A 12,229-nucleotide genomic window follows, 5' to 3' on the forward strand; every position below is an offset into this window, starting at 1 on the left:
TGCCAATTTGAAATCCTGCCTCTTCCCTTACATGGCGTCTTACCTGAGTTCTGACTTCATCCAGCTTACTGAAATTTATTGGTTATATGTATTCTATGCTTCCAAAGCATTGGTAGCAGCAGTTAGGGTAGGAGGAAATCTGGTCTTCACTGAGGGGGTCAGGGAGGAATCTCTTCCTCCCTGATTGGTCCATGCAGGTTGTCATGGAGACATCTTTTGTTCTCATCTCTGCAACCCTTCACATCTAGTCAGTTCCTCTCAATTATTCCTTTGCCTCCCTTGGATGTATGAGACTCATCCTGTTGCTACTCCATAATGATGGTTTAGACTTTAGACTTTTCTATCTGCCTACACAGATCACAAAGCTCTCTCTCCTCCAATATTATGCTACCTCCCCAGGATTCTACCCAGTTTTATGGGCACAGGTCTCTTCCACTATTGGATTCCATAATCCCATCTGGGGGTTTGGCCCTGGCTTACATCCTAGTGCTCCAGCTGAAGAGCACCCCACAGACTCCCTATCTCAGGTCACACTGCTGTCAAACTCATCACTTCCCCTTTAATTCTTTTCTTTCACCAGATGTAGTGGATCATTTTCTAGTGGTAAGAAAGGTGGTCAGGGAAGGCCTGCTCTTACAGCTCTCAAAGCTTGCCATGATCCACTTTTTAAAAATTCTAAGGAGCTAGCTTTTGAAGCACAAAGCTAAAAGAGTTTCTATTTTTTTCCTGTTTTCTGTTGTCACGTACCTTCCCTGAGCCAATGAATATCTAATGGTTTAGCTGTCTTCTTCTTCTTTTTTTTTTTTTTTGGCCACACTGTTTAGCTTGCGGGATCTTTGTTCCCCGACCAGGGATCAAACCCCAGCTCACGGCAGTGAAAGCGCTGAGTCTTAACCACTGGACCACTATCTTAATAGCTCTCCTAATAGAAGGAAATTCTAGGAAACAGATGAAAACTCTTTCAAAACTATTACCTTGTCTCTGTACAAATGGATTTATTTTTTAATTTATTTAAATACAGTAAGAACTATAACTGCAACGTGGGTCTGAATCACACGTTAGTCCTCCCTCCCTCTGCTGACTGGGACATATTTTCTCTGTGGGCAAGACACATGGCAAGCCAAATGATCATTAGAAACTTTCTGTCAGAGCAATTAGGAAGATGTTGCGTCACTGTGATGGGCTGAAATGCCTTCCAGAACTCCTCGGGAAAGACCTGAATGGGACACAGACTTACACTGACCTTGGGAGCTGTCCCCTGAGTGGGGCTAAATTCTTGATTTCCAACTCACATTTTCCGTGCCTCCACCAAGCCCATCTCTCTTTCAGTTTTCCCATCACCCTTTCCTTACCTCTCGTGTTGGCCCTCAGATCTCTCCAGGCAGAGCACAGTGGAGTTGTTTGGGCCTTAATTTTCTGAAAGTTGTACATCTGTTCCATGCCTACTAATGAGAGACTGCAACCAAGGTAGCTTGGTTGAGCTCGAGTGTGCCCCCAAACACCTGAGCCTTGTAATTCTGGGCAACCTCATGCATTCCCGTTTTGTTTTGAAATGAAAATACATGCACGTGATTAAAACACACACACATACTCACACACACGGAGAAAGAGAAAAGAGTATACAGCATAAAAGTCTACTCTTCACCTTTGATCTTCACCCTCAATTTCAACTTCGTACTTCCAATCCCATTTCTCAGAAACAATCATTCTTTTTTGTTTGTTTTTGATTTAAAAATTTTTTTTATTGAAGTAGAGTTGATTTACAATGTTGTGCCAGTCTCTGCTGTACAGCAAAGTGACTCAGTTATACACATAGAGACTTTCTTTTTTAATATTCTTTTCCATTATGGTTTATCACAGGAGATTGAATATAGTTCCCTATGCTATGCTTTAGGACCTTGTTGTTTATCCATTCTAAATGTAATAGTTTGCATCAACCCCAAACTCCCAGGCCATCCGTCTCCCTCCCCCATTCCTTGGCAACCACAAGTCTGTTCTCTATGTCTATGAGTCTGTTTCTGTTTTGTAGATAGGTTGATTTGTGCCATATTTTAGATTCCACATATAAGTGATATCATACGACATTTGTCCTTCTCTTTCGGACTTACTTCACTTAGTATGATAATCTCTAGTTGTATCTATGTTGCTGCAAATGGCATTATTTCATTCTTATTTATGGCTGAGTAGTATTCCATTGTATATATGTACCACATCTTTACCCATTCATCTGTAGATGGACATTTAAGTTGTTTCCATGTTTTGGCTACTGTGAACAGTGCTGCTATGAACATAGGGGTACATGTATCTTTTTGAATTATAGTTTTGTCCAGGTATATTCCCAGGAGTGGGATTGCTGGATCATATGGTAATTCTATTTTTAGTTTTTTAAGAAACCTTCATACTGTTTTCCATAGCAGCTGTACAAACTTACATTCCCACCAACAGTGTAGGAGGGTCCCCTTTTCTCCACATCCTCTCTAGCATTTGTTATTTGTAGACTTTTTAATAAGGCCATTCTGACCAGTGTGAGGTCATTGTAGTTTTGAGTTGCATTTCTCTAATAATTAGTGATATTGAACACCTTTTCATGCGTCTATGGCCATCTGTATGTCTTCTTTGGAGAAATGTCTATTAAGGCCTTCTGCTCATTTTTTGATTGGGTTATTTGTTTTTTTTGTTGTTGAGTTGCTTTTATATTTTGAAGATTAATACCTTGTCTGTTGCATCATTTGCAAATATTTTCTCCCATTCTGTATGTTGTCTTTTCATTTTTTTTTTTTCTCTCAGTACACGGGCCTCTCACTGTTGTGTCCTCTCCCGTTGTGGAGCACAGGCTCCGGATGCGCAGGCTCAGCGGCCATGGCTCACGGGCCCAGCCGCTCCGCAGCATGTGGGATCTTCCCGGACCAGGGCACGAACCCGTGTCCCGTGCATTGGCAGGCGGACTCTCAACCACTGCACCACCAGGGAAGCCCGTCTTTTCATTTTTTAAAATGGTTTCCTTTGCTGTGCAAAAGCTTGTAAGGTTGATGAGGTCTCATTTGTTTATTTTTGTTTTTATTTCTACTGCCTTGGGAGAGTGACCTTAGAAAACATTGGTACTATTTATGTTGGAGAATATTTTACCTATGCACAGAGGCAATCATCCTTACCAGTTTCTTGTGAGTCTTTCTAGAGACATTTATATCACACATACACTCTACAGATTGTAATATATTCTATCCATTGCTCTGCCCCTTGCCTTTTTCACTTCACAGTGTATCTACCCATTATGGGTTTTTTTTCATTTTCGTAAATTTTCTTTTTTTAAAAAATTTTTATTGGAGTATAGTTGCTTTACAATGTGTGTTAGCTTCTACTGCATAGCAAAGTGAATCAGCCATATGTATACATATATCCCCTCTTTTTTGTTTCCTTCCCATTTAGGTCACCACAGAGCATTGAGAAGAGTTTCCTATGCTATACAGTAGGTTCTCATTAGTTATCTATTTTATATGTGGTACCGATAGTGTATATATGTCAATTCCAATTTCCCAATTCATCCCACCCCTCCCTCCCCCTTGATATCCATACATTTGTTCTCTACGTCTGTGTCTCTATTTCTACTCTGTAAATAAGATTGTCTCTACCAATTTTTTTCAGATACTACATTATGTGTTAATATACTATATTTGCTTTTCTCTTTCTGGCTTACTTCACTCTATATGACAGTCTCTAGGTCCATCCACGTCTCTACGAATGACCCAGTTTCGTTCCTTTTTATGGCTGAGTAATATTCCATTGTATATATGTACAACATCTTTATCCATTCATCTGTTGATGGGCATTTAGGTTGCTTCCATGACCTGCCTATTGTAAATAGTGCTGCAGTGAACACTGGGGTGCATGTGTCTTTTTGAATTATGGTTTTCTCTGGGTATATGCCCAGTAGTGGGATTGCTGGGTCATATGGTAATTCTATTTTTAGTTTTTTAAGGAACCTCTATACTATTCTCCTTAGTGGCTGTATCAATTTACATTTCTACCAACAGTGCAAGAGGGTTCCCTTTTCTCCACACCCTCTCCAGCATTTATTGTTTGTAGATTTTGTGATGATGGCCATTCTTATTGGTGTGAGGTGATATCTCATTGTGGTTTTGATTTGTATTTCTCTAATAATTAGTGATGCTGAGCATCTCTTCATGTGTTTGTTGGCTATCTGTATGTCTTATTTGGAGAAATGTCTATTTAGGTCTTCTGCCCATTTTTGGATTGGGTTGTTTGTTTTTTTTGATATTGAGCTTCATGAGTTATTTGTATATCTTGGAGATTAATCTTTTGTCAGTTGCTTCATTTGCAAATATTTTCTCCTATTCTGAGTGTTGTCTGAATGGAATCCAAATTGGCAAAGAAGAAGTAAAACTATCACTGTTTATAGATGACATGATGCTATACATAGAAGATCCTGAAGATGCCACCAGAAAACTACTAGAGCTAATCGATGAATTTGGTAAAGTTGCAGGATACAAAATTAATACACAGAAATCTCTTGCATTTCTATACACTAACAATGAAAGATCAGAAAGAGAAATTAAGGAAACAATCCCATTTACCATTGCACAAAAAGAATAAAATACCTAGGAATAAACTACCTAAGGAGGCAAAAGACCTGTACACAGAAAACTATGAGATACTGATGAAAGAAATTAAAGATGGCACAAACAGGTGGAGAGATATACCATGTCCTTTGACTGGAAGAATCAATATTGTGAAAATGACTATACTACCCAAAGCAATCTATGGATTCAATGCAATCCCTATCAAATTACCAGTGGCATTTTTCACAGAACAAGAACAAAAATTTTTACAATTTGTATGGAAGCACAAAAGATCTCGAATAGCAAAAGCAATCTTGAGAAAAAACAATGGAGCTGGAGGAATCAGGCTCCTGGACTTCAGACTATACTACAAAGCCACAGTAATCAAGACAGTAGGGTACTGGCACAAAAACAGAACTATAGATCAATGGAACAGGATAGAAAGCCCAGAGATAAATCCATTCACCTATGGTCACCTAATCTATGACAAAGGAGGCCAGAATATACAGTAGAGCAAAGACAGCCTTTTCAATAAGTGGTGCTGGGAAAACTGGACAGCTACATGTGAAAGAATGAAATTAGAACACTCCCTAACACCATACACAAAAATAAACTCAACATGGATTAAAGACCTAAATGTAAGGTCAGACACTATAAAACTCTTAGAGGAAAACATAGGAAGAACATTCTTTGACATAAATTGCAACAAGATCTTTTTTGACTCACTTCCTAGAGTAATGAGAACAAAAACAAAAATAAACAAATGGGACCTAGTGAAACGTAAAAGCTTTTGCACAGCAAAGGAAACCATACCCATTATATTTGAGTGTCTCACGCTCAGTCCTTGTGTTTGGACCACTCCACCATTGCTACACATCTAATTGCTGCTCCCAACTTTCTCTTTACCCTCCATTCATCATTACATCCATCTTCAGATGAAGTTACCTTCCTTCCTATTTGAAGTCACCATTGTCTGAGGACAAACCATTTGATGCATACCATTAACAAATCACCTGAAAAAAGTCCCAGTAAACTGAACAGTACCACAAACATGTGACTATTTGTAAAGTGTTTTCTTAATGATGAGCAAAGCATAAAGGCACTCATATCTCTTGAAAAGATAGAGACCTATATTTGTCCCATGTTTTTATTTCTGTACCTGTAATCTATGACCAGGTATAGCACACCAAAATAACGTCTATTAATCTGTTATGACTACAAATTAGACTATCCCAAGTTCTGGAAATGGATGTTTAAGTGGCTTATACCTTATGTTTAAATTGTTTCTACTCTAATAATATGAATTGTTTGTAAACTCACACATCAGGATGTAAGCCCTTGTTTAAAAGAGACATTTATTTTAAAATTTATTTACTTATTTAATTTTGGCTGTGTTAGGTCGGGCTTTCTCTAGTTGTGGCAAGTGGGGGCTACTCTTCATTGTGGTGCGTGGGCTTCTCATTGTGGTGGCTTCTCTTGAGCACAGGCTCTAGGCACACGGGCTTCAGTAGTTGTGGTACATGGGCTCAGTAGTTGTGGCTCGTGGGCTCTACAGCACACCCTCAGTAGTCGTGGTGCAAGGACTTAGTTGCTCCACGGCATGTGGGATCTTCCTGGAGCAGGGATTGAACCTGTGTCCCCTGCATTGGCAGGCGGATTCTTATCCACTGTGCCACCATGGAAGTTCCAAGAAGCATTTCTCTTTAGGAAATATCGTGGACTACTCTTTATGGCATAGAAAGAAGGAGATCTAATTGTCTGGAAATAACCTTTGAATACCTGATTTCTCATGCTAGAGATGCTGTGGGACAAGGGTGGTCCTTGGGGGAAGGTGGTCTGGAATGGTCGCCACACCTCCCTGCTGGCCAAGAGAACCCACTACTGTGTGGGCCCTTGGCATCTCCCTAGGAGTTGGTGAAAAAGCCAGGCTTTAAGGATTTTGTGCTTCTTCTGAAAATCTATGCAGATTTTGCGTGAGAAAGCCTTATTCTTGAGAGCTTTATATTAAGATTTGATTTTATTATTATTTCTTCCTTCATGTCCTGCTTGATGCTCTATTTCACTCTAAACTTGGCCTTTGGAGCCAGACAGACCTGGATTTGGATACCAGGTCTGTCACTGATAACTGTATAACCTTGGACATGTCACTCAACATTTCTGAAGCTTGTTTTGAACCTCCACAATGATGGGATTAATGATATTGACCTCATAGGAATTGTGTGAGCACTGAATGAGATAATGTACATACAATTATTAACAGATAGTACATACTCAATATTTGGTATTTCTTCATTCAACACATATTCATTCAGAGCATAATATGTGTCAGAAATATAGTTCAGGAAGAAGCTGAACCTTGAAATATAAATAAGAATTAGTTAATGAAGGTGGATAGGAGGGCCCCAGGAGCAGGGGGAAAAGTATTCTTCCAAACAGAGGGAACAGTGTGTGCAAAATTACAGAACAAGAGTGAGTGTTGTGTTCTAGAAATGGAAAGAGGACTAGCATGCCTGAACCAAGAAATGCAAGACAGGAGATGGCCAGGGGTGAAGCTGGAGATCATCATACAGGGGATGATAGCTCAGGCTAAGATATTTCTATTGTATATTAAAAGCAGTAGCTAACCATTATTAAGCCTATTCTTCAAGGGGAGAAAGAGATCCAAAGAAGGTAAATATTTTCCTAGCACAAAATATCTAGTGAGTGGCAGAGTACTAAAGGGTTTTAAGTAAAAAGTGACATGATCAGATTTTGCTTAGAAATATCACGAAGGCTGCAGAATGGAGCCTATGTGTGTGGGAGGGGTGTGGTGGTGGGTAGGAAGGCTGAGAGGCAAGGAGGCTATGGAGTAATTCCTGTGAAAGAAAATGAGATGAGACACTAGGAATTAGAGGACCAGGAAGAGTCAAAGTGTGCCTTCCTCCCCAAGGAGATTGATGATCCTGGATCCCTCACTGGTGACACATCCATCAATGTCCCAGGCTTTAGAGACTTGCCTGTGGACTGATGGATTCAGAGCATGGGCAGGGGGTGAGAATGACAAGGTGAGGAGAGGGAAAGACTAAGCCATAGACACCCTGTGGCAGGTCGAGCAGGAGGTGGAGAAGAGGGGAATGCATCATAAAATCCCAAACATGTAACCATCTTCCCCAGTGAATGGAGGATGGGTAAGCTAATTCCAGGTGTCTGTGTACTTGTTTAACATAAAGTCATGGAAAAGGAAAGTCAACTCTCCTGTCCATACAGAGGCCAAGGAGAGACCATTTAGTCTAGCCTCTTTGAGTCAATGACTTGGGAGGTTGTATTTTTGTGTGTATTTGATCTTGGCCTTATTTCATTGCTCTCAATTTTCTTATCTCCACAATGTCTATTGAGTGCCTGTGTGTGCCAGATATTTTACATGTGTCTATTCATTCTCACAACAACACTGTAAAGAAGACATTATCTCCATTTTACAGATAAGGAAAATGTTTGGAGAGATTAGATGGTTTTGCTATGTATAATTATATAAGAAGAAGTTGTATTATTGATTTGGGTTTGGAGGAGACATTCCTAAGCAAAATTAAAGCCCACAAGCTTTTCGGAAAATAGTTACAGATTACTCTCCATAAAAAATGTCTAATTCCTGAAATTTGAAAGACAGCAAAAGACAAATTAAAAGGCAAGTGACAGGCTGAGAGAAATCATCTGCTCATATATATCGAGCAACATATCAACGTACAAAGAGCAGTCAAAAATAAATAAGAAAAATTGCAAATAACTCAAGGGGGAAAAATGGGCAAAAAATATAAACAGACTGTTCACAGAAACGGAGCTATAAATGGTCAAAAAAACATGAAAGATGTCCAACATAACTAGTAACATAACATAACTAGTCACAGAAACGGAGCTATAAATGGTCAAAAAAACATGAAAGATGTCCAACATAACTAGTAGTCAGGGAAAAATCTTATTTTTAATATTAAAAAAGGTTGAAATATTTTAAATTTAGATAATCACATTTTTAATTTCCAAGAACAGCCAATAGGCAGCTTTTTCACAGTCACCTATTCTGTTTCAATGGTTACAATATTCTCTTAATTTCTCTTAAGATAATGACGATTTGCTTTTAAAATTGTCTTTCAAAAAATCGTCTTCCATTTTCTGTATTAACTATTTTCTCAGAGGTTAATCCAGAGAAATGAAATAATATAACAGAATTGAACAATTCGGTTTTCTTCCAATGTTTGGCAAGTTTTCATTGTCTGTTTATAATGTTTGTAAAACAGATCTAGACTGGCTGATGTGTATTTGAAGATATTTGCTCTCCTGGCAGTGAAGGCAGATTTCTATTCCTATTATAGGAACCAGCTATGGTGACTAGGGGGAAGGGTGGGCCAGGGGAACTGTCTTCTGCATGTGGGGTTCCTTGTCCTTCAAGCTACTTGTCAGATATTAGGGCTATTGACTGTCCTCTCTAATCCCAGTGCTCACAGTGGGAATCTTACTCATCAGAACTCTAATTTTATTTGGCTATTTAAAAATGTTTTGTGGCTTTCCCAGGGGCTGAGGCCAAGTCAGTGGCTCTGGGACTTGCAAGCTGATGATGCAGGTGTTCCCCAGATCCTTCACTACATGCCAACCTCTCAGACTCAGTTCCCTACCAAACCCAGCTACTTCTGATCAGGACTTATTCCCATCCTCTCGTGGAAAAATTTCCCTGAAAATCTCTTCTTTCACCTATATGGGATTTCTGGTTCCTTGGCTCCTTAAGTTTTCTCCTACCTGGATTAAATCTAGAAATCCCATACTCTTCTGGTCTATTGGTGTCTTTCCTGTTATGGATTTATTTGTATGGCTGTATTTCTTTCATCATTTCACTAGGACTTGGGGAGGGAAAAGGGGTAAATGTATGAGTTTAGTCAACCGTCTTAAACTGAGAGTCCAAATAAGTATTTGGGTCCATTTGTGATAAATCCTTTGAACGAGAAATACAGTATGGTGTGGAGGTATACACCAGAGAGACCTAACCTAGTCTAGAGGGTTTAGGGAAAAGCCTTCCCTAGAGATACATTTTAGAAGGTAGACCTAAGGTTGAAGTTTGAGTTTACTTAGAAGCAGAGAAATGTGCTAGATGGTCTTGAGAGATTTCCCTTGTATTTATGATTTGCCAAGTTTGTGTTCATAGTTGAGAATTTTTTTAAATGAAGTAAACATGAAAGAAAATAATAAATTCCTTTTCAAAACAGGAAGACTCAAAAATCTGAAATTGCAGTGGGCTGAGCTCAGCGTTCCAGCTAGCACCTCTGACATCACCTCATTGGACTTGCTCACTTAGGCCTAAATGAGCTTCTCAGAAAGTCAGAGCGTTTACTGGAAACTGGACGACTTGTCAAGGGGTTCTCTTCTTGTGGAGAAGGAAAGCGCACCTTTTGCCTCAGCAATTATTTTCTTCTTTATTTAACTCTCTAGTTTTATGTGGGAAAAAAGCCATTAGAGAAACTGTTAATGAAAAAATTTTTTAAAATACCAAAAAAATGACAAAAACCAACTGATCTTTCCTTATGGAATTTAGAGTTACTAGAATTGATGTTGCCTTTTTAGGTGTAATTGGTAATTATTTCACCACCATGATCATACCTTGGCCTTCAGCATTAGGGTCAAAGCTATTATTACCCATATAATCCTGCTAATAGGATAAACTAATGGTTAAATTATAGTGGGACCAAGAAGGGATGCTTCCTGTCACATCAGTTAAGTTTGAGTTTTAGAAACTTGTACTTGAAAGACTTTCTCTGGCATTTAGAAAGTTGAACAAATAATCTGAGTCACTAAGTTAAGATTGCCAGAATAGTCATTTAATGATACCCCACTTACCTTGCGAAGAATCTCCAAGTATGAGCATAAAATGTCACAAAATCTACTTGAAATGCATTGGAAGCATGGATTTGGTGATCCTATGGATCAAATTCTACCTCCTGGGGGTGGGAGAGGGATAAATTAGGAGTTTGGGATTAACATATACACACTGCTATGTGTAAAATAGATAGCCAGCAAGGATCTACTGTATAGCACAGGGAACTATATTCAATATTTTGTATAAGGGAGAAGAATCTGAAAAAGAGTAGATACATATATGTATAACTGTCTCACTTTGCTGTACACCTGAAACTAACACAACATTGTAAATCAACTAGACTCCAATAAAAAATTCTACCTCCCTATGTATGTAGCAATATTCACCAAAATACTAAAATTATAGCCATTTATTATATGGTCAGCCATGAATTGACTGCTGTTTAGCTTTTACCAACACTTCAGTTGAAAAGTTTGTTATTTGAGAGTAACAATCAAACGAATGTATTTGCTTCTATTTCTCTTACTCTCTATGCTTGATCCCTGAGGAAAATTATATCCCCAGGAAGCAATATAACTAGAATACATAATCTTAACTTCCCACAGAAATAGCATTTTCGAGATATAATAATTTTCGAGATATAATAATTTCGAGATATAATAATTTTCGAGATATAATACTCTCTCAGCTTTTTATAGAAGTTTGCTATATGAAGAACTCTTTTCTTTAAATATATATATATTTATTTATTTATTTGGCTGTGTTGGGTTTTAGTTGCGGCACATGGGCTTCTCTTTAGTTGTGGTGCACGGGGTCTAGAGTGCATGGGCTTAGTTGCCCCACGGCATGTGGGACCTTAGCTCCCTGACCAGGGATTGAACCCGCGTCCCCTGCATTGGAAAGTGGATGCTTAACCACTGGACCACCAGGGAAGTCCCACGAATAACTTTTTTTTACAGGAGTCTAATGTTAAAATATAGTCCAATTTGTACTCTACTGTCCCTTATGAAAATGTTTTTTTGGTATTTAATGAAAGGAAATTTCTCTAATAGACTTTTTGTATATGAAATTTTATTACTACCATGTTTGCATCATCAAAACTTATCATCTTGGTTTTTTCTTCTTGCCTTTGCATAAGGCCAAGAGAGAGACATTGGCTACTTTGACAAATTTAAAGTGGACTCCACTAATGTCACCAACAACATGGCCTTTTGCAACCAAATCCAGCAACCAGAACGTCATTGTTTTCTGCAGTAAAGTTCAAGCAACCGTCATCGGGTAAGAAAGCTGTAAGCTTCTTGCTCTTCATGATCAGCTGGCCCCTGAAACACTTCCCGATGGCAGAATTTACCTGTTTGGCTTCAACTCTGACATTTTCCAGCAAAATTCCCTTTGCATGTGAAGTGCCTCCAAAGGGGCTGACCTTCAGGGCTGTCCCCAAATGGGCTTTCTTGTACCATTTATCATGCCACTTCTGGTCCTGATGGTGGCTGCCGAGCTTCCTGGCAATATGATCTTGACCCTTGCCCATCCCATTGGTGCTGCTGGCCTGAGGGAAAGATTTAACAGGCTTTTTTTTTTTTTTCCAATTGTGGTAAAATACACTTAACTTAAAACTTACCATCTTAAAGTGTAAAGTTCAGTAGTGTTAAGTATATTCACATTGACACTCAATCAATCTCCAGAACCTTTCATCCTACAAAACTGGAACTCTGTACACATTGTGATGGTTAATTTTTTTTTTTTGTGGTATGCGGGCCTCTCACTGTTGTGGCCTCTCCCGCTGTGGAGCACAGGCTCTGGATGCACAGGCTCA

At 38.9% G+C, this 12,229-nt stretch overlaps 1 pseudogene; it reads right to left on the bottom strand.

Annotated features, from left to right (window-relative positions):
• Positions 1-11,517: 11,517 nt before the first annotated feature.
• LOC132489235 (small ribosomal subunit protein uS12-like) lies at positions 11,518-11,944 on the bottom strand (annotated as a pseudogene).
• Positions 11,945-12,229: the final 285 nt, after the last annotated feature.

This window comes from Mesoplodon densirostris, chromosome 1 (assembly GCF_025265405.1).
Source record: "Mesoplodon densirostris isolate mMesDen1 chromosome 1, mMesDen1 primary haplotype, whole genome shotgun sequence".
Classification (NCBI taxonomy): domain Eukaryota; kingdom Metazoa; phylum Chordata; class Mammalia; order Artiodactyla; family Ziphiidae; genus Mesoplodon; species Mesoplodon densirostris.